Source organism: Arachis stenosperma, chromosome 9 (assembly GCF_014773155.1).
Source record: "Arachis stenosperma cultivar V10309 chromosome 9, arast.V10309.gnm1.PFL2, whole genome shotgun sequence".
NCBI classification, from domain to species: domain Eukaryota; kingdom Viridiplantae; phylum Streptophyta; class Magnoliopsida; order Fabales; family Fabaceae; genus Arachis; species Arachis stenosperma.
The window spans coordinates 72,378,447-72,402,665 of record NC_080385.1 but is presented as its reverse complement, the minus strand read 5'-3'; the positions used below and the strand labels follow the sequence as shown (position 1 = coordinate 72,402,665).

General features: G+C 40.7%; 1 non-coding gene across 1 annotated transcript; it reads right to left on the bottom strand.

Moving 5' to 3' along the window:
- Positions 1-22,267: 22,267 nt before the first annotated feature.
- LOC130953130 (small nucleolar RNA R71) lies at positions 22,268-22,375 on the bottom strand. Its single transcript, XR_009075303.1, has one exon. It is a non-coding gene; the product is annotated as a small nucleolar RNA R71 (small nucleolar RNA).
- Between the last annotated feature and the right edge of the window lie 1,844 nt (positions 22,376-24,219).

The window sequence follows — 24,219 nt, the reverse complement described above, 5'->3', positions numbered from 1 at the left end:
CTTCCTTGCATTGTTGGCATTGTTGTTGTTTTCGACTGCCATGTCTTCTTCTTGTTTGAAGATTTCTGTTAGGTCCTCTACAGAGAGTTGTGCTTTAGCTTCTCTTAGCTTTCGCTTCAAGGTCCTTTCAGGTTCAGGGTCAGCCTCAACAAGAATGCTTTTGTCTTTGCTCCTGCTCATATGAAAGAGAAGAGAACAAGAAAATATGGAATCCTCTATGTCACAGTATAGAGATTTCTTGAGGTGTTAGAGGAAAAGAAAAATAGAAGGAAGAGGTAGAAGAATTCGAACTTATCAAGAAAGATAGAGTTCGGATTGTGCATTGAGGAGTAGTGTTAGTCCATAAATAGAAGAATGTGAGAAGAGGGGAAGAAATTTTCGAAAATAAATTAAAAGATTTTGAAGAAATTTTGAAAAATTGATTGATGATTTTCGAAAACTAAGAGTGGGAAAGAAATAAAGTGATTTTGAAAAAGAATTTGAAATTAGAAATCAAAAAGATATGATTGAAAACTATTTTGAAAAAGATGTGATTAAAAAGATATGATTGAAAAGATATAGTTTTAAAAAGATATGATTGAGAAGATATGATTTGAAAAACAAATTAAAAAGATTTGATTTTGAAAATTAATGACTTGGCTAACAAGAAATTTAAAAGATATGATTCAGATATTAAACCTTTCTCAACAGAAAAGGCAACATACCTGAAATGTTGAATCAAATCATTAATTGTTAGCAAGTATTTTTGAAAATGGAAAGAAATTGATTTTGAAAATGTATGATTGAAAAGATATGATTTGAAAAAGATTTGATTTTGAAAAATCATGAAAACTTGAAAAAAATTTGAATTGAAAACAAAATCTTCCCTCTTGTCCCATCCTAGCCAGGCACTCTGGCTGGCGTTTAAACGCCAGTTTTCCTTCCTCACTGGGCGTTTTGAATGCCCAGCTTTTTCTGTGTAATTCCTCTGCTGTATGTTCTGAATCTTCAATTCTCTGTATTATTGACTTAAAAAGACACAAATTAAAAAATTTTTGGATTTTTAATAATGAGTCTAAGATCAAATAAACAATGCATGCAAGACACCAAACTTAGAAGTTTGTATACTATTGACACTAACAAAATGAGAATGCATATGAGAAACAACAAAACACTCAAGACAAGAGAATTTAAAGATCAGAGCAAGGAAATCATCAAGAACAACGTGAAGATTAATGAAGACACATGAATGAATTCGAAAAATGCAAGAAGAAAAGAAACATGCAATTGACACCAAACTTAAAATTAGACACTAGACTCAAATAAAAAACATAAAATTATTTTTGGTTTTTATGATTTTGTAAATTTTTTTTGGATTTTTTTGAAAATTGAGTGAAAAAAGAAAATAAGGATATCAAAATTCTTAATGAGAATTCCAGAAATCATGCAATGTTAGTCTAAAGCTTCAGTCTAAAGAAATTAGACATGGCTAGCCAAGCTTCAGCAAGATATTGCATTCAAGAGCTAAATTGATGAGAATCAATCAGCTTTGGTGATGATAAGAACATCACCTTGAAACACTAGAATTCATTCTTAAGAACTCTGAAAAAAATACCTAATCCAAGCAACAAGATGAAGCATCAGTTGTCCAAACTCAAACAATCCCCGGCAACGGCGCCAAAAACTTGGTGCACGAAATTGTGATCATCATTGGCGCCATCAACATGGTACGCTCAATTGCAACCTCAACTCTTTATCACAACTTCGCACAACTAACCAGCAAGTGTATTGGGTCGTCCAAGTAATAAACCTTACGCGAGTAAGGGTCGATCCCACGGAGATTGTTGGTATTAAGCAAGCTATGGTCACCTTGTAAATCTCAGTCAGGCAGATTCAAATGGTTATGGGTGATTTATGAATAAAGCATAAAATAAGGATAGAGATACTTATGTAATTCATTGGTGAGAATTTCAGATAAGCGTATGGAGATGCTTTGTCCCTTCCGTCTCTCTGCTTTCCTACTGTCTTCTTCCAATCCTTCTTACTCCTTTCCATGGCAAGTTGTATGTTGGGCATCACCATTGTCAATGGCTACAGTCCTGACCTCTCAGTGAAAATGTTCAACGCGCTCTGTCACAGCACGGCTAATCATCTGTCGGTTCTCAATCAGGTTGGAATAGAATCCAGTGATTCTTTTGCATCTGTCACTAATGCCCAGCCTTCAGGAGTTTGAAGCTCGTCATAGTCATTCAATCCTTGAATCCTACTTAGAATACCACAGACAAGGTTTAGACCTTCCGGATTCTCTTGAATGCCGCCATCAATTCTAGCTTATACCACGAAAATTCTGATTAAGGAATCCAAGAGATAAACATTCAAGCCTTGTTTGCTTGTAGAACGGAGGTGGTTGTCAGGCACGCGTTCATGAGTGAGAATGATAATGAGCGTCACATAATCATCACATTCATCATGTTCTTGGGTGCAAATGAATATCTTAGAACAAGAATAAGCTGAATTGAATAGAAGAACAATTGTAATTGCATTAATACTCGAGGTACAGCAGAGCTCCACACCTTAATCTATGGTGTGTAGAAACTCCACCGTTGAAAATACATAAGAACAAGGTCTAGGCATGGCCGAATGGCCAGCCTCCCAATGATCTGAGAACTAGACGTCCAAAGATGATCCTAAGATCTAAAGTGATCAAAAGATGAAAATACAATAGCAAAAGGTCCTATTTGTAGAGAACTAGTAGCTTAGGATTTACAAAGATGAGTAAATGACATAAAAATCCACTTCCGGGCCCACTTGGTGTGTGCTTGGGCTGAGCATTGAAGCTTCTATGTGTAGAGACTTTTCTTTGAGTTAAACGCCAGCTTTTGTGCCAGTTTGGGCATTTAACTCCCATTCTTGTGCCAGTTCCGGCGTTTAACGCCGGGCAGTTTTGAGCTGATTTGGAACGCCAGTTTGGGCCATCAAATCTCGAGCAAAGTATGAACTATTATACATTGCTGGAAAGCCCAGAATGTCTACTTCGAGTAATCCAATTGGGCTTCTGTAGCTTCAGAAAATCCACTTCGAGTGCAGGGAGGTCAGAATCCAACAGCATCTGCAGTCCTTTTCAGCCTCTGAATCAGATTTTTGCTCAGGTCCCTCAATTTCAGCCAGAAAATACCTGAAATCACAAAAAAACACACAAACTCATAGTAAAGTCCAGAAAAGTGAATTTTAACTAAAAACTAATAAAAATATAATAAAAACTAACTAAAACATACTAAAAACATACTAAAAATAATGCCAAAAAGCGTATAAATTATCCGCTCATCAATGTCTACAGAGAAGTCTGCAACACGGAAAAAATACCACCAGCTCGACCACTCAAAGGCAAAAAGGGAGGAGGAAACCGGGCTGAATATTGTGAATACCATCGGATCCGTGGACACTCCACCAATGAGTGTTTTGACCTAAAAAATGTCATAGAAAAACTCGTACGAGAAGGAAAGCTAGATCGATATCTAGCCACCCATGATGAAGATCAAAGAAAAAGAAGAAGAGCAGAAGATGTCGGACCAACCGCGCGAACATCTCGAATGCTAGAAAGACATGTTCACATGATACACGGCGGGTTTACCGGGGGAGGAATCTCCAAATCATCTCGTAAAAGACATCTCAAAGACGTATATCACGTCGCCGAAAAGGAGAAAACACTCGACATCCCGGTGATCACTTTTACCAAGGAAGACGCATCCAACGTCACGTCAGGGCATGACTGATGCAGGTGGAAACTATCTCTCAACAAATTTACTTCGGCAAGTGTACCGAATTTGTCGTCAAGTAATAACTCACAAAAGAGTGAGGTCGAATCCCACAGAGATTAACGGATTAAGCAATCAATGGTTAATTGATTATCCTAGTTAGACGAATCAGATTGGAGTGACGAGCAGCAGGAAATGTAAATTGACAGAAAAGTAAAGAAAGCAATAAAGTGCAGAAAAGTAAAATGGCAAGTAAATGTAAGAACTAAAAATAAAATAAACATTGGGATCAAGAGATATCGCAATCCTCCGGATCAAGTTCATTTTCATCTCTTCCTCAATCAATGCACTCATTGATCTCCTTGGCAATCTTAATTGATCGAATTACAATTCCTTGTAATTCAATCTCTCAAATCTTGATCAATAGCCAATTCCTTGGTCAATTGCTCATGAGAAGAGATGAAGTATGGTCACTGATTATACCACATGCATTTCCCAAATCAAGTATTGAGAGGATTATAGTCACATATCCATCCAAACCCAATTTGGTCCAACATGAGAAAGCATTTCTAGCATGATCTCTTCATTCCTTTTCCAAGGTTCCGAAGAGATCCAAGTATGAATAGTTTCTTTTCCAAGATAACTACCCAAATGGATGAAGATTGAAAGCTTTCTAGTAAAATCAAGAGAAAAGAAAGAAGAAGAAGAATAAGAACTACAATTGATCCATTGAATCACAATAGAGCTCTCTAACCCAATGAAAAGAGTTAGTTTATCATTGCTCTACCAAAATAGAAAAGAAAGAAAGTGCAGAAAAGTAAAGATGAAGATTAAAACTAAAATTGAAACTTCAAAATTCATAAATGAAAAGTACAAACTAGAATTAAACTACTACTAAGAAAAGAAAAGAAAAGAAAAGGAAGAAGAGTGGTTGAGGGGAGGGGTCCGAAGACCCACTCCCCTTGGAGTGTGCCAATTCACAGAAGTTCGAATTGGTCTTCACTCTCTCCCCCTTCCTTCAATTTTCCGGATCTAGAATGACTTGAATGTAAAAACTAAGGCCTTTATATAGGCTCTCCTACATTACAAAATGAAAGCAAATTACACTTAAATGAAAATTCCTATTCTAGATGCTTCTTGTGGTCTTGATTGGTTGACAATTGTGGGCTTGCTTGCTTGGGCTTTGAAGTGGACTTGAGAGAGAAGTGAGTAAAGTTGAGGTCCAGGTGCCAATGTTAGTGCTACCGTTAGCCACACTAACGCTACAAGTGTGGCGTTAGTGCTGAAGTTAGTGTGGCTAACGTCACGCTTGCTACCGATTGGTGTTTTTGGGGCTTAAAAGATGCCTCTGGTTTGTGCTCCAATTTCATGCCCACTATAGAGTATTATATATCGTTGGAAAGCATTTAGCTTTCTAACGCAACTGGAATCACCTCAATTGGACCTCTGTAGCTCAAGTTATGCTCCTTTGAAGTGGACATAGTCACTGGCATTGTGGAACTTTTTGCCCACGTTAACTACCACGTTAACTAAGTTAACGTGGGAGTTAACGTGGCTCATTGTGGCTTGTGTGGGCTCCTTCCAACGTTAGTGACAATGTTGGGTATCACTAACGTTGGCGATCACCTTTCTTCTTCACGTTAACTTCCACGTTAACTAAGTTAACGTGGGGGTTAACGTGGCTTCTTGGGGATAGTGTGGGTTTCTTCCAACGTTAGTGACAATGTTTGGTGTCACTAACGTTTTCGACAACCTTGTTTCTTCACGTTAGCTTCTACGTTAACTAGTTTAACGTGGGAGTTAACGTGGCTTCTTGTGACTTGGCCAACGTTAGTGATAAAGTTGAATGTCATTAACGTTGGCATCCCCTTTTCTTCTTAACATTAGAGGCCACGTTAACTAAGTTAACATGGCAACTAACGTGGCCACTTATGAGCTTGGTCCAACGTTAGTGATAATGTTAAGTGTCACTAACGTTGGCTCCATTTCCTTTCTTCAAAGTTAATGCCACTAACTTTTCTCACTAACGTTGGGGCTTTCCTTCCTTCCACGTTAGTGCCCACGTTAGTGTAACTAACGTAGCCACTAACGTGGCTCTTCTCTTCTTCTTTTGGCCTGAAGTCAATCAAACAAAGTGCATCAAAGTCTTGCTCTTAATCATGGGATCATGCATCATCCAATTTATCATATAATTCATGCATAATTCTCATGAAATCATTCAAAATTCACAATATTTGTTTGAATCATGGTATGATTGCCAACCAAATACTTGCTTATTTTCTAAGAAAATGCATGAAACTACCCTAAAAACAGTAAAGAAAAGGTCAGTGAAACTGGCCAAAATGCCCTGGCATCACAACACCAAATTTAAAGCTTGCTTGTCCCTAAGCAAGTACTGGAACAAGAGAATGATGAATGGAATGCCAAGAGAAATGAGTCATTCTTGTGGAAGTCATGTCCCTGGTTTTATGGTGGTTTCATGCATAGCAACTTAGGTTCATTCCTGGCTTTCAGACCTTTATCATGTCCTAGAATACTTATTGTGATTGCATCCCATGAGACCTTTATTCACTGATCCTTATGCTGTTATTTCAGGGCTTATTTTTGTTCTTAAGCTAAGTGTTTTGTAAGGGGGCAACTCTTTAAGGTAAGCTTTCAGCCAGCACTCCCGAACCAGTTGGTTCAAGGTGCTAGGTGTTGAAGCACCCCTAAGGACTTACTTGCTCAAGTCTCTCCCCCATACATACACACCACAGGCACATAGTTTATTTATTTTCTTTTCTTGAGACCTTGGTGTCCAGCACCTCTTTGGGTTATTAAATGCTCTGTAGTGATGGTTACTCTTGATAGTGGATTTTCAACTAATAATCCCGAGTTAGTTAACCCAAGTTACCATGTGATAAGGCACCCCTAAGAGCTTATTCATCCAAGTAGATCCCTCACACAGGAGCACCACAGACACATGCCTCAAGTTTAAAACCATTGGTGCCTAGCCTTATTGCTTACTCTTTTTCTTTTATTTTTCAACCTTTATTGTTCTTTCCCTTTTTCTTATTAGGATCTTCTTACTTAGCTAGTCTCATGGGGTGTGTTCAAAGTATAGGATTCCTGAAAGATAGTTGTCCTCCCACCTTGTGGTTGAACCAACTTAGCTAACTTATGACTATACCATAAACTCATGAACTTATTCCATAGTATGAACTCCTCTCTGGTCTTTTGTAAAACACTCATTCTCTTTTTCATTTGATTCAAATGGACAAGCATATAATTAAGTAAAGCAAGGATGCAGTGACATAAAGACTAGAAAACACAGCCTTAATCAATAAAAAGTTTAAAAGACAGAATTGACATGCTTATTTACAAGGAGCAAGCACACATACATACAAAGAACTTAGAAGACAATCATGCAGTTGAATGTAATGGAAATAAGTAAGAGGAAAAAGGAACTTTACCACCTTGTAGTTCATCTTTATTGTTGTTGCGCTTTTTCTCCTACTTTTCTCCCTTCCCACACTAATTTAGACTAATTGCTTGTCTTTAAGCAGCAAATAAAACAGTGGTGGTGGGGTCTATGATGGGTCATGAACGTCTTACATACTGAAATGTAAGTGATGTATGTGGTTAAGCAAGCAAAAATTAAGGATAACACCGCAAGCCTAAGAAGCAAAGGCATTATGATTATACAAACAAGTGGTGTTGCTGGATACATTGCATAGAAAAATAAGTGGCACACCAAACTTAGTGTGACACTTTCTCTTAGAATTGATGCAAGTATCCAGAAAGATTGAAAACAGATTGTTGCAGGGCAACACCAAACTTAGAATGTGATCATATGCCAATTTTATTTGAAAAAAAAAATCTGAGTAAAAGAACTGTTGTATTAATAACAAAATCACCAAGAGCCAGAGCTGTCACGAACAGGGACTTCTTGGTGAGGCATTAACACAAACAGTTAGAGAGCATAGAATTCATAAGAACTAAAGCAATTACATGAAATAAGCAAAACAAAAGAAAATATCTAATCTAGGTAATCAACCAACCGGTAGTTTGTTAATCACAATTAATCCCCGGCAACAGCGCCATAAACTTGATGCAGGTAGAAACTGTCTCTCAACAAATTTCCTTCGGCAAGTGTACCGAATTTGTCGTCAAGTAATAACTCACAAAAGAGTGAGGTCGAATCCCACAGAAATTAACGGATTAAGCAATCAATGGTTAATTGATTATCCTAGTTAGACGAATCAGCTTGGAGTGATGAGCAGCAGGAAATGTAAATTGACAGAAAAGTAAAGAAAGCAATAAAGTGCAGAAAAGTAAAATGGCAAGTAAATGTAAGAACTAAAAATAAAATAAACATTGGGATCAAGAGATATTGCAATCCTCCGGATCAAGTTCATTTTCATCTCTTCCTCAATCAATGCACTCATTGATCTCCTTGGCAATCTTAATTGATCGAATTACAATTCCTTGTAATTCAATCTCTCAAATCTTGATCAATAGCCAATTCCTTGTTCAATTGCTCATGAGAAGAGATGAAGTATGCTCACTGATTATACCACATGCATTTCCCAAATCAAGTATTGAGAGGATTATAGTCACATATCCATCCAAACCCAATTTGGTCCAACATGAGAAAGCATTTCTAGCATGATCTCTTCATTCCTCTTCCAAGGTTCCGAAGAGATCCAAGTATGAATAGCTTCTTTTCCAAGATAACTACCCAATTGGATGAAGATTGAAAGCTTTCTAGTAAAATCAAGAGAAAAGAAAGAAGAAGAAGAATAAGAACTACAATTGATCCATTGAATCACAATAGAGCTCTCTAACCCAATGAAAAGAGTTAGTTTATCATTGCTCTACCAAAATAGAAAAGAAAGAAAGTGCATAAAAGTAAAGATGAAGATTAAAACTAAAATTGAAACTTCAAAATTCATAAATGAAAAGTACAAACTAGAATTAAACTACTACTAAGAAAAAAAAAAGAAAAGAAAAGGAAGAAGAGTGGTTGAGGGGAGGGGTCCGAAGACCCACTCCCCTTGGAGTGTGCCAATTCACAGAAGTTCGAATTGGTCTTCACTCTCTCCCCCTTCCTTCAATTTTCCGGATCTAGAATGACTTGAATGTAAAAACTAAGGCCTTTATATAGGCTCTCCTAAATTACAAAATGAAAGCAAATTACACTTAAATGAAAATTCCTATTCTAGATGCTTCTTGTGGTCTTGATTGGTTGACAATTGTAGGCTTGCTTGCTTGGGTGATGGTGTTTTTGCGGAAAAACGAATTTCCAACACACAAATCCAACCGGCAAGTATACCGGGTCGCATCAAGTAGTAATAACTCACAAGAGTGAGGTCGATCCCACAGGGATTGATGGATCAAGCAATTTTAGTGGGTGATTAGTTTAGTCAAGCTAACATTGGTGAGTGAGAATTGTGGCAGCAGAATGTAAATAGCAGTGAACTTAAATTGCAGAATGTAAATAGGCAGGAAGCTTAAAGAACAAGCAATGTAAATTGCAGAAACTTAAATGACAAGAAATGTAAATTGCTTGAATCTTAAATGGGTCAGGGATGTGGGATTGCAAAAATTAAACCAGCAAAGGTAAATTGCATTAAACATAAAAGAGACAATTGAATTGCAGTGAAGTAAATCTCAAACAGAAGAGTAAATGCCTTGAAGAATTTAGAACAGAAAAGCAATGCTTAAGTTGCAGCAAATTAAAAGTGATTGAAGATCTCAGGAGTGGAGGAGACTAGATAACAAGTCTAGATCTCAAAACCTTCCTTGATCCAACAAGAACAATTGCAGAAGAAGTAAAAGAAAGCAAATTGCAGAAATTGCAGAAGAAGAAATGAACAGAAAGTAAAATTCAATTATGCAGAAAATTAAAGAAGAGATCTCAAGGTGAGATTGAAACAGAAGTTCTTCAATTCTTCACCCAAGATCCAAAGCAAGAAAAGTGAAGAGTGCTCAAGCAGGAACCAGGAAGAAGAGAGATCAATTCTCCTTCCCAATTCTCTAGCAAATTCCAAAGTTCAAAATTAAAATGCAAGTATAAAGGAAAATTCAAAGATAAAGTCTCCAGCCCTTCAATTACATAAAACTAGCTCCTATTTATACACTTTCTATTCTTGGATTTTGGGGTTTGGATGGGCTTTTGATTTGGTGAAGAAATGAATTAAATTGGGTTTTTAATTCAATTTCAGCCCATGAAGGAAAATTGCTTCCAGGAGGCTGCCCTGCCCTTGTGGAGGGCAGGGCAGGATTTGATGAGTGCAGCCTTGGTGCGAGCGTGGTGCACGAGTTGATGCTGCAGGATGCTGCCCTGCCCTCGCGGAGGGCAGGGCGGAAATTTTTGGTGCGCCAGAATGGTGCCCCGTGCGTGCTGCTGGTGCTGGCCGAAGCTCCTTGGTGCGCCAGAATGGTGCGTGTGTGTGCATCACAAAATGCTGCCCTGCCCTTGCGGAGGGCAGGGCAATGTTTCCTTTGGGGAGTGCCAAGTTCGAATCCCATGGAGTGCATTGCTTGGCTTTTTCTTCTTGGCACCTAATTCACGCCTAAGGCTTGGCTTCCTAGAGGTCTTGTGTTCGAAACTTGGTGGAGGAAGTTGTTGCAATTTTTCCTTGAATTTTCATGAAGAAAACACGACATTGCCCTCCAAGAGGGCATTCTGCTCTCCTTGAGGGCAGACTTCCTTGGGTTCCTTGTGTCTCCCTCTTCGAGCCTTGGTGGAAGCATTTTGGTTTATTTTCGCTTGTTTTTGGCCCTTAAAGATGCCTTTCGTTCCTGCCTCAATTGTACGCCAAATATGGATTGCTATATATCGTTGGAAAGCTCTGAATGTCAGCTTTCCAACGCAACTGGAAGCACATCAATTAGACGTCTGTAGCTCAAGTTATAGCCCTTTGAAGGAGGCATGGTCATGCTGTGAGCGCCCAGATTTTACCTTAGCGAAATTTTTGCTTCCAATCCTCAATGTGCATCACGATTCTGCCCTGCCCTTGGCAAGGGCAGGGCAGTGTGCGTGCTGGCTGCTTCCCTCCTTGATTTGGTCATGGGCCACGCTTTTAAAAGCGTGGCCTAAGGCTCCAAAGTGTACCCCAAAGCTCTTTTTTTCTCCTTTTTTTGTGCTTCTTTGCTTCTTTTTCTTCTTATTTCCTACAAGATTTATAAAATTAAAATATCAAGAAAATATATCATTTAAGTACAAAAAGCATTCAATATTTAAGCACAAATCATCAATTTCTTGTATGAAAAAGCATAGAAAATGGGTATATGATGACATGTCATCATTGGGCTTTGAAGTGGACTTGAGAGAGAAGTGAGTAAAGTTGAGGTCCAGGTGCCAATGTAAGTGCTACCGTTAGCCACACTAACGCTACAAGTGTGGCGTTAGTGCTGAAGTTAGTGTGGCTAACGTCACGCTTGCTACTAGTTGGTGTTTTTGGGGCTTAAAAGATGCCTCTAGTTTGTACTCCAATTTCATGCCCACTATAGAGTATTATATATCGTTGGAAAGTTCTGAATGTCAGCTTTCTAATGCAACTGGAATCACCTCAATTGGACCTCTGTAGCTCAAGTTATGCTCCTTTGAAGTGGACATGGTCGCTGGCATCGTGGAACTTTTTGCCCACGTTAACTAAGTTAACGTGGGAGTTAACGTGGCTCATTGTGGCTTGTGTGGGCTCCTTCCAACGTTAGTGACAATGTTAGGTGTCACTAACGTTAGTGATCACCTTTCTTCTTCACGTTAACTTCCACGTTAACTAAGTTAACGTGGGGGTTAACGTGGCTTCTTGGGGATAGTGTGGGTTTCTTCCAACATTAGTGACAATGTTTAGTGTCACTAACGTTGTCGACAACCTTGTTTCTTCACGTTAGCTTCTACGTTAACTAGGTTAAGGTGGGAGTTAACATGGCTTCTTGTGACTTGGCCAACGTTAGTGATAAAGTTGAATGTCATTAACGTTGGCGTCCCCTTTTCTTCTTAACGTTAGAGGCCACGTTAACTAAGTTAACGTGGCAACTAATGTGGCCACTTATGAGCTTGGTCCAACGTTAGTGATAATGTTAAGTGTCACTAACGTTGGCTCCATTTCCTTTCTTCAAAGTTAATGCCACTAACTTTTCTCACTAACGTTGGGGCTTTCCTTCCTTCCACTTTAGTGCCCACGTTAGTGTAACTAACGTAGCCACTAACGTGGCTCTTCTCTTCTTCTTTTGGCCTGAAGTTAATCAAACAAAGTGCATCAAAGTCTTGCTCTTAATCATGGGATCATGCATCATCCAATTTATCATATAATTCATGCATAATTCTCATGAAATCATTCAAAATTCACAATGTTTGTTTGAATCATGGTATGATTGCATTTTCAACCAAATACTTGCTTATTTCCTAAGAAAATGCATGAAACTACCCTAAAAACAGTAAAGAAAAGGTCAGTGAAACTGGCCAAAATGCCCTGGCATCAATGACGATCCCATGGTCATCACTATTATACTGGCAAACGCAAATCTTCACCGCACATTGATAGACCAGGGAAGCTCTGCCGATATCTTATTCAAAACCGCCTTCGACAAACTCAGCTTGGGAGAAAAAGAACTCAGAGCATATCCGGACAGCCTGTTTGGGTTAGGAGATACCCCGGTTCAACCAATGGGATACATCCCGCTCTACACAACTTTTGGAAAGGGAAGTCAGTCAAGAACACTCAAAATAGATTACGTCGTCGTTGACGTAAGCTCAGCCTACAATGCCCTAATAGGACGGACAACGTTAAATCAACTCGGTGCAATAGTCTTGACTCCGCATCTATGCATGAAGTTCCCAACCGCAAAAGGAATAGCCACAGTAAAGGCAGATCAGAAGATGGCGCGCCGCTGTTACAACGAAAGTCTAAACATCAGAGGCAGAGGAGAAGAATTCCACACAATTGAGCTCGGTGGAGTTCGGAGATGGGAAGAGCTCCACCCACAACCTGAAGGAGAAATAGAGAAAATCCAGATCGGGAACACCCCGGACCAAACAACCAACATCGGCACACTCCTAAAAGGGGACATAAAAGAATCACTCATACAGTTCCTACGCGACAACGCCGACCTCTTTGCGTGGAAAGCCGCAGACATGCCAGGCATAGATCCCAAACTAATGTGCCACAAGCTAGTAGTCTATCCAGGATCTCGGCCGGTACAACAAAGGCGCAGAAAGCTAGGACCAGAACGCTCTCATGCGGTGGAAGAACAGGTACGAGCTCTACAGGAGGCAGGCTTCATAAGAGAAGTCAAATACCCGCTATGGCTTACTAATGTCTTTTTGGTAAGAAAGTCAAATGGGTAGTGGAGAATGTGCACAGACTATACCGATCTCAACAAATCTTGCCCGAAAGATCCTTATCCGCTCCCAAACATCGATGCACTGGTAGATGCCTCCTCCTGATACAAATACCTCTGCTTTATGGACGCATACTCGGGATATAACCAAATCCCAATGTACCCACCCGACCAAGAAAAAACCTCCTTCTTAACCCCAAAGGCGAATTACTGCTACATTGTTATGCCCTTCGGTCTCAAAAACGCGGGAGCCACTTACCAAAGATTAATGAACAAAGTTTTTTTGGATCACATCAGAAAGATCATGGAGGTCTACGTAGACGACATGCTAGTGAAGACGCAAAACGAAGAGATGTTATTATCCGACCTGACACAAGTATTCAACACCATAATACGACACGGCATTAGACTAAATCCCACAAAATGTACCTTCGCAGTAGAAGCTGGTAAATTCTTGGGTTTTATGATCACACAGAGAGGAATTGAGGCAAACCCGGACAAGTGCAGGGCCGTACTCGACATGAAAAGCCCGACTTGTATCAAAGAGGTACAACAACTCAACGGGCGGTTGGCAGCCTTGTCCAGATTCCTGGTGGGATCCGCAATAAGATCTCTCCCCTTCTACACCACTCTAAGGAAGGGAAATGAGTTTGAATGGACAGTTGAATGCGAGTAAGCCTTCCAAGACTTCAAAAAATTTTTGGGACGGCCACCTATATTAAGTCGGCCACGGGAAGGGGAACCACTCATCTTGTACATCGCAGTGAAAAATCAGGCAATAGCCTCAGCACTGGTCCGAGAAGGCAACAGTGGACAACAACCCATATACTTTATCAGCAAAGCGTTACAAGGGTCCGAGCAGAACTACCAGAAAATAGAAAAGTTCGCTTACGCTCTCATAATAACATCTCGACGACTTTGCCCATATTTCCAGTCTCACACCATTAAAATTCAGACCAACCGGCCCATAAAAGGAATCTTATAGAAAACAGACTTGGCAGGCAGAATCTTGCAATGGGCAGTCAAGTTGTCCGAATTCAATCTTCAATATGAAGCTCGGACGGCCATCAAATCTCAATATCTGGCCGACTTCATTGCAGAATTTACAGACACACCGGAAATTCCCACAGAATGGAATCTGTACGTGGACGGCTCCTCAAATAAAATGGGAAGTGGCGCAGGCTTAATAATTGAAAGCGACCAGGGGACCCAGATCGAACTCTCCCTCAAATTTGGGTTCCCTGCCTCAAACAATCAAGCGGAATATGAGGCACTACTAGCTGGTTTGAAGCTGGCTAGAGAGGTTGGAGCTCAAAAACTTATCATCTTCAGTGACTCACAGGTAGTCACTTCACAAATAATAGCATCTACCAAGCCAAAGATCCCACTATGAAAAAGTACCTGAACAAAACCAGGGAACAGCTCGGACAACTCAGAGAGTATGAGATTCGACACATACCCCGAGAACAGAATGCCCGGGCCAATGCACTCTCAAAACTAGCCAGCACCAAACCAGGAGGCAACAATAGAAGCCTTATCCAAGAAATTCTACAGAAGCCATCAATCTTAAAAGAAGAAAAGGTCCTAGCCATAACAGGTCACGATCAGGGATGGATGACCCCCATAATTAATTACCTCACAACAAAGGCCCTCCCTACAGATGAGAAAGAGGCAAAGAGGTTAAAACGGGAAGCACAATACTATACCATCATAAATAATACTTTATACAAAAGAGGGATTTCAACACCATTGCTAAAATGCGTACCGACTTCCAACACTAAGGATATCTTAGAAGAAGTACATAGTGGCATTTGTGGCAATCACCTCGGAGCGCAAGCACTCGCCAAAAAAGTACTACGGGCAGGATTCTATTGGCCAACCCTACAAAAAGAAGCCACAAAATTCGTAAGGACATGTACGCCATGTCAAAAGCATGCCAACTTCCACACCGCTCCGCCAGAGGAGCTCATCAGCGTAACCTCACCTTGGCCATTTGCAAAATGGGGACTCGATCTCCTCGGACCTTTCCCTCAAGGGTCAGGACAAGTCAAATTCCTCATAGTAGGAATAGACTACTTCACAAAATGGATCGAGGTAGAACCCCTAGCCAATGCCACAGCTCAAAGAAGTCAGAAATTCCTATATAAAAACGTCGTCACAAGGTTCGGAGTCCCATACTTCATCACTGCAGACAATGGTACCCAGTTCACAGACGCAGGCTTTAGAAAACTAGCGGCCGACCTGAATATAAAACAACAATTCACCTCTGTTGAGCACCCTCAAGCCAATGGGCAAGCCAAAGCTGCTAACAAAGTTATATTAGCAGGGATAAAACAGAGATTACAGGATGCAAAGGGAGCCTGGGCCGAGGAGCTCCCACAAGTCCTACGGGCGTACTAAACGACTCCACATTCCATGACAAAGGAGTTACCCTTCCGATTAGCTTACGGAATGGAGGCAATGATTCCAGTGGAGGTCAAAAAAGGATCACCCAGAGTAATCCATTTTAGTGAAAAATTCAACTCCCAACTTCAAAGGGAAGAGCTTGACTTACTTCCAGAAATCCGAGAGAAAGCTCGGATATGGGAAGAGGCGCTGAAAAGACGAATGGCCTCCAGATACAACCGAAAAGTAATACAGCGGGCCTTCATTGAAAATGACCTTATCCTAATCTGAAACGATATAGGAACAACTCGACCTGGAGAAGGAAAGCTGGCAGCAAACTGGAAAGGACCCTTCCGAGTCATAGAAGTATTGGGAAAGGGCTACTACAAACTTTCCGAACTCGACGGACGAGAGCTTCCTAGATCATGGCATGCCTGCAACCTAAGAAGGTACTATAGTTAGGGGAGATAAAAGATCTTGGACAAGGCGCACTCTTTTTCCTGAAAAAGGTTTTTTAACGAGGCGCCCCGCCAAGACCTACAAATCACCCGACTTAGGAAATTAACTCCTCGTGTATATTTGCATTTTCTTTTAATAAAATTTGTTCAGATTCTCTACGAACGCTCAAGTCGTATTATTCTGAAAACATTCATCGCCCGATTATAAAGCTACAGATCGACAAAATGTGAAAATCAAATTCACTGCGTGATCACGATAAAAACGAGGGCTAAAAACCCAAATTCTACAAAATCGGCAAAGATGAAAAGAGAATAATGCAGAAAGTTATAGAAAGTGATCCATAGAAAGGACCTAACGAGGACCTAATAAAATAGATTGCTATAAAATAACTTAAAGACTGGCTGGCACAAAAAGTCGGACCAACCACAACAACCCAAGTTATAAGTAAAGCCCTGGAAAGAGGTCTGGCCAACCCTATAAAAGAGGATTACTATAACTTTGAAGAGCCCGACATGAGGAAGTCGGACTCCTACAAAAGTTACAAAAGATAATCCCTGAAAGAGACCTGAACAAAGTCCAAGAAAGAGGATTATCAAGTAACTCGACAGGGCCCGACATGACAAAGTCAGCCCGGAAAGATAAAGTTACAAAAGATAAATCCCTGAAAGAGACTTGAACAAAGTCCAAAAAAGAGGATTATCAAGTAACTCGACAGGGCCCGACGTGACAAAGTCGGCCCGGAAAGATAAAGTTACAAAAGATAAAGCCCTGAAAGAGACTTGAACAAAGTCCAAAAAAGAGGATTATCAAGTAACTCGACAGGACCCGACGTGACAAAGTCGGCCTGGAAAGATAAGGTTACAAAAGATAAATCCCTGAAAGAGACTTGAACAAAGTCCAAGAAAGAGGATTATCAAGTAACTCGACAGGGTCCGACGTGACAAAGTTGGCCCGGAAAGATAAAGCTACAAAAGATAAATCCTTGAAAGAGGATTATCAAGTGACTCGACAAAGCCTGACATGACGAAGTCGGTCCAAAATACAAAGCTACAAAGGTAATCCTTGAAAGAGCCCTGAACAAAGTCCAAGAAAGAAGAGTACCGAGTAATTTGACAGGAACCGACACGATAAAGCTACCCTTGGAAGAGACCTTAAGTAAGGTCCAAAAAGAAAGGGCTACAAACAAATAAAAACCAAGTTGAAAAATTGGCAATCTCAGTATTACAATAAACAACAGTTTAAGATTGATGAGAGCAGCGTCAGGCCAAAGAATCAAGTTAATCATGACAGATAAAAACCTACGAAGGTGCCAAGACGAGTGCAAAGAAGATAGGATACAAAAACTACTAAGTTATGATAACAGCAAGCTTCATAGGCCACCAAAATCAGCCCAGCAAGCTTGAAAGTCACTTTGTTTTTCAAAGTAAAGTTGCTAAACAAGCAATAGAAGTATCAACAGTCAACAAAATACCATTTACAAAACAAAAGAGTTCAAAGCCCATAGGGCGGGCTATACACAAATTCATCAGAAATAATCAAAGAGAGTCCAAAGGTTTCCCAATAGCAGCATCCCGGGGTGAAGGAGGACGAGTCTGAAGAGGCACTGCATCTACCGTCCCATCGTCCCGGTTTAGGATCTGAACATCAGGATCGGACTCAGGTTGAACGACTTCAGCAGCCTGAGAGGTAGAGGGTGGCACAACGGAGACTTTAGTAGAAGGAACAGGAGGAGGCTCAACATCATCATCATCAGGGTCCTCGGGAACAATTTTGCCATCCTTCACAATATTATCCAAGCTAAACAAGGCAAGGTCGGCCTCCGGGGCAATAACCCGAACTTGTTCCTTCAGGTTCTCATAGGCAGCGGTTACGCTGCCCACAAGATGACCCTGGAGCTCGGAATAATCAACCCGAACCGACTCTAGCTCATCCCGAAGACGCATCACTTCTCGGTAGGATGCGACATAGCTTTCTTTGTGCTTCAAAGCCACATCCTCAGCCAATCGCACAGAGGCCGCCAGGGCAAGAGAGCTGGCCTTCTCCCCTTCCAGCTCCTTTTTCAGTTGAGTCACCTCCGCTTCAAACTCCTCCTTGAGACCCTTCATCCGATAAAATTCTTGTTTAGCTTCCTCCATAAAAGCTTTGGTAGCATGCAGAGGTAGATTTTGGGTAGTGCGATACAAAGCAGCTCCCATATGGGCCATATTGACACTACTCCGAGTAATAAAATTCAAGTGATGAAGGAGAGATACATCATCCATTGAAAGAGCACCATAAGGTGTGATCTGCTGGTCCACAAAAACTAATAGGATCAAAATCTGGGGCATCTAGATTGAAAGTTTCAACAGTTCGAGGTCTTTTTGGAGGAGGGGCGGCCGAAGAAGAAATCACAGCAGCGGTAGAAGACAGAGGGGGATCCACTAAATGGACCCGAGGTGTAAGGATCATTCTCCTCGGGCCAGGAGAGCTCAACACAGATGGCTTCAAAGGAGCTTGGGAAGCTCCTTCCCCATCAGCCCGGGACGAGATGTTTTGAGCCGCAGTAGCTTTCCTCGCCTTCTTGAAGGCCTTCATGGCATCATTATTCTTGGCCATCTCTGCAAAATGAAAAACAACAATTTATCATGCCAGGAAGAAAAACAGGAGAAAAACGAAGATAACAAGATATATCAAGACAGTACCCAAAGCAGTTCGAATAAGGGACGGATCTCCCAAAGACTTTTTAGTATCCAAATAGGGAGGTTCTCCCCAAATATCCTCCAAAACACTCACAAAGGACTGCTCGACCTCGCTCAATGATGAGCGGATAATTTGTATACTTTTTGGCATTGTTTTTAGTATGTTTTTGTTATGATTTAGTTAGTTTTTATTATATTTTTATTAGTTTTTAATTAAATTTCACTTTTCTGGACTTTACTATGAGTTTGTGTGTTTTTCTGTGATTTCAGGTATTTTCTGGCTGAAATTGAGGGACCTGAGCAAAAATCTGATCCAGAGACTCAAAAGGACTGCAGATGCTGTTGGATTCTGACCTCCCTGCCCTCGAAGTGGATTTTCTGGAGCTACAGAAGCCCCATTGGCGCGCTCTCAACGGCGTTGGAAAGTAGACATCCTGGGCTTTCCAGCAATATATAATAGTCCATACTTTGCCCAAGATTTGATGGCCCAAACCGGCATTCAAAGTCACCTCAAGAAATTCCAGCGTTAAACGCCGGAACTGGCACCTAATTGGGAGTTAAACGCCCAAACTGGCACTAAAGCTGGCGTTTAACTCCAAGGAGAGTCTCTACACGAAAAAGCTTCATTGCTCAGCCCAAGCACACACCAAGTGGGCCCGGAAGTGGATTTTTATGTCATTTACTCATCTATGTACTAGTTTTCTATAAGTAGGACCTTTTACTATTGTATTAAAGAGACTTTTTGGGTAGCTATCTTTGTTTTATGCTATCTTAGACCTTTGGGAGGCTGGCCATTCGGCCATGCCTAGACCTTGTTCTTATGTATTTTCAACGGTGGAGTTTCTACACACCATAGATTAAGGTGTGGAGCTCTGCTGTACCTCGAGTATTAATGCAATTACTATTGTTCTTCCATTCAATTCCGCTTGTTCTTTATCCAAGATATCACTTGTTCTTCAACATGATGAAGGTGATGATTGACGCCCATCACCATTCTCACTCATGAACAAGGTGACTGACAACCATTCTTGTTCTACAAGCATCTGAGGCTTAGTGAATATCTCTTGGATTCCTGATTGCACGATGCATGGTTGATCGCCTGACAACCGAGTGCTCGCCTGACAAACGAGCCAACCATTCCGTGAGATCAGAGTCTTCGTGGTATAGGCAAGAACTGATGGCAGCATTCAAGAGAATCCGGAAGGTCTAACCTTGTCTGTGGTATTCTGAGTAGGATTCAATGACTGAATGACTGTGACGTGCTTCAAACTCCTAGCAGGCTAGGGCATTAGTGACAGACGCAAAAGTATCAATGGATATTATTCCGGCCTGACCGAGAACCGACAGCTGAATTCCGCTATGCCGTGACAGGACATATGCAATCGCTTTCACTGAGAGGATGGGAGGTAGCTGCTGACAACAGTGAAACCCTACACAAGCTTGCCATGGAAAGGAGTAAGAAGGATTGGATGAAGGCAGTAGGAAAGCAGAGAGACGGAAGGGAAGGCATCTTCATACACTTGTCTGAAGCTCTTACACCAATGATATGCATAAGTATCTCTATCTTTATCTTTATATTATTTTCGTTCATCATCATATACATTTGAGTTTGCCTGACTAAGATTTACAAGATGACCATAGCTTGCTTCAATGCTAACAATCTCCGTGGGATCGACCCTTACTCACGTAAGGTATTACTTGGACGACCCAGTGCACTTGCTGGTTAGTTGTGCGAAGTTGTGTAATGCCATGGTATTGAGCTACCACGTTTTTGGAGCCATTACCGGGGATTATGAGAGTTGTGAAAAGTATTGTTCACAATTTCGCGCACCAAGTTTTTGGCGCCGTTGCCGGGGATTGTTCAAGTTTTGAGCAAGCTTTTGGTAACAATGCCTGGGATTGTTCTAGTTTGGACAACTGACGGTTCATCTTGTTGCTTAGATTAGGTATTTATTTTTTTCGAAATTCTTGAAGATGAATTCTAGAGTTTCATGATGATTTGTTGAAATCTGGCTGGCTGAGAAGCCATGTCTAATCTGATTGGACCGAGGTTTCAACTTATCACCACAAGAGCTTGTTGATTTTCATCAATTTTGCTTTTGGAGCAGTGATCCGCTAAGGCTTGGCTGACCTTTGGTCATGTCTAGTGTTTTGGACCGAAGCTTTCTTTGAAAGCTTGGCTGGCTGTGAAGCCATGTCTAATTCCTGGACCGGAGTCTTAGACTAGCATTGCACTGATTCCTGGAATTCTCATTAAGAATTTTGACACCTTTTTCCACTTAATTTTCGAAAAAAAAAACACAAAAAAAAATTACAAAATCATAAAAACCAAAAAAAAATATTTGCTGTTTCTTGCTTGAGTCTAGAGTCTCATCTTAAGTTTGGTGTCAAATGCATGTTTTTGTTACATTTTTCGAATCCATGCATATATTTCTTTGTTTTAATCTTTGAATTCTTTTGGCTTGAGTATCTATGTGTCTCATATAGTGTCAGTAGTACACAAACTGCTAAGTTTGGTGTCTTGCATGCATTGTTATTTGATTCTTGTTGCATTTTGATTACTAAAAATCCAAAAATATTTTTAATTTGTGTCTTTTCAAGTCAATAATACAAAGAATTGAAGATTCAGAACATACTGCAGAGGAATTATACAGAAAAAGCTGAGCATTCAAAAATGCCCAGTGAAGAAGGCAGACTGGCGTTTAAACGCCAGCCAGGGTACCTGGTTGGGCGTTTAACGCCCAAAAAGGTAGCACTTTGGGCGTTAAACGCCAGAATGTATACCATTCTGGGCGTTTAACGCCAGGATGGTGCTAGGGGGAAGATTTTGTTTTCAAATCAATTTTTTTTCAAGTTTTCAAAGTTTTTCAAAACCAAATCTTTTTCAAATCATATCTTTTCAATCAAATGTTTTCAAAATCTTTTAATTGAATTTTCGAAAATTCTCTTCCCTCCTTCCCACATCCTTCTATTTATGGAGTACCACTCCTTCTAAATGCACAATTCGAACCTTATCTAATTAAAGTTCGAATTCTTCTTCTCCTTCTTCTTACTATTTCTCTTTTCCTCTGACACTTCAAGGAATCTCTATACTGTGACATAGAGGATTCCACATTTTCTTTTTCTCTCCTCTTTCATATGAGCAGGAGCAGAGACAAAGGCATTCTTGTTGAAGCTGATCCTGAACCTGAAAGGACCTTGAAGAGAAAGCTAAGAGAAGCTAAAGCACAACTCTCTTTAGAGTACCTGACCGAATTCTTCAAGGAAGAAGAACACATGGCAGCCGAAAACAACAACAATGCCAACAATGCAAGGAAGGTGCTGGGTGACTTCACTGCACCTACTCCTGATTTTTATGGGAGAAGCATCTCTATCCCTGCCATTGGAGCAAACAACTTTGAGCTTAAGCCTCAATTAGTTTCTCTAATGCAACAGAATTGCAAGTTCCATGGACTTCCAATGGAAGATCCTCATCAGTTCTTAGCTGAATTCTTGCAAATCTGTGACACAGTCAAGACTAATGGGGTTAACCCTGAGGTCTACAGACTGATGCTATTCCCTTTTGCTGTAAGAGACAGAGCTAGAATATGGTTGGATTCTCAACCTAAAGAAAGCCTGGACTCTTGGGAGAAGCTAGTCAATGCCTTCTTGGCAAAGTTCTTTCCACCACAAAGATGGAGTAAGCTTAGAGTGGAAGTCCAAACCTTCAGACAGAAGGATGGAGAATCCCTCTATGAAGCTTGGGAAAGATACAAACAATTAATCAGAAGATGTCCCTCAGACATGCTTTCTGAATGGAGCATCATAGGTATTTTCTATGATGGTCTCTCTGAACTATCCAAGATGTCTTTGGATAGCTCTGCTGGAGGATCTCTTCATCTGAAGAAGACGCCTGCAGAAGCTCAAGAATTGATTGAAATGGTTGCAAATAACCAATTCATGTACACTTCTGAAAGGAATCCTGTGAACAATGGGACTAGTCAGAAGAAAGGAGTTCTTGAGATTGACACTCTGAATGCCATATTGGCTCAGAACAAGATATTGACTCAACAAGTCAATTTGATTTCTCAAAGTCTGTCTGGAATGCAAAATGCACCAAACAGTACTAAGGATGCTTCATCTGAGGAAGAAGCTTATGATCCTGAGAACCCTTCCATGGAAGAGGTGAATTACCTAGGAGAACCCTATGGAAACACCTATAATTCTTCATGGAGAAATCACCCAAATCTCTCATGGAAGAATCAAGAGAGACCTCAACAAGGTTTCAATAACAATAATGGTGGAAGAAACAGGTTTAGCAATAGCAAGCCTTTTCCATCATCTTCTCAGCAACAGACAGAGAGTTCTAAGCAGAATACTTCTGACTTAGCAACAACGGTCTCTGATCTAATAAAGACCACTCAAAGTTTCATGAATGAAACAAGGTCCTCCATCAGAAATTTGGAAGGACAAGTGGGTCAGCTGAGCAAGAAAGTTACTAAACTCCCTCCTAGTACTCTCCCAAGTAATACAGAAGAAAATCCAAAAGGAGAGTGCAAAGCCATAACCATGGCCGAATGTGGAGAGGAAAGAGAGGAGGAGGACGCCACTGAGGAAGACCTCAGTGGGCGTGTACCAATCTCCTCTGAGTTCTAATGGGAATCTGAGGCTCAAAATGAGACCATAGAGATTCCATTGGACTTACTTCTGCCATTCATGAGCTCTGATGAGTATTCTTCCTCTGAAGAGGATGAGTATGTCACTGAAGAGCAAGTTGCTAAATACCTTGGAGCAATCATGAAGCTAAATGACAAGTTATTTGGAAATGAGACTTGGGAGGATGAACCTCCCTTGCTCACCAAAGAACTGGATGACTTGTCTAGGCAGAAACTGCCTCAAAAGAGGCAAGATCCTGGGAAGTTTTCTATACCTTGTACCATAGGCACCATGACCTTCAAGAAGGCCTTGTGTGACTTAGGGTCAAGTGTAAACCTCATGCCCCTCTCTGTAATGGAGAAATTAGGGATCTTTGAGGTGCAAGCTGCAAGAATCTCATTAGAGATGGCAGACAATTCAAGAAAACAAGCTCATGGACTTGTAGAGAATGTTTTGGTGAAGATTGAAGACCATTACATCCCTACTGATTTCATAGTCCTAGAGACTGGGAAGTGCATGGATGAATCCATCATCCTTGGCAGACCCTTCCTAGCCACAGCAAAGGCTGTGATTGATGTTGATAGAGGAGAGTTGATCATTCAAGTGAATGAAGAATCCTTGGTATTTAAGGCCCAAGGACATCCCTCTATCATCATGGAGAGGAAGCATGAAGAGCTTCTCTCAAAACAGAGCCAAGCAGAGCCCCCACAGTCAAACTCTAAGTTTGGTGTTGGGAGGCCACAACCAAACTCTAAGTTTGGTGTTGAACCCCCACATTCAAACTCTAAGTTTGGTGTTGGGAGGTTCCAACACGGTTCTGAGCATTTCTGAGGCTCCATGAGAGTCCTCTGTCAAGCTAATGACATTAAAGAAGCGCTTGTTGGGAGGCAACCCAATGTTTTATAGTTAACTATTTTCTTTTGTTATTTTATCTTTTTTGTAGGTTGATGATCATAAGAAGTCACAAAAACAATGAAAAAAGCAAAAACAGAATGAAA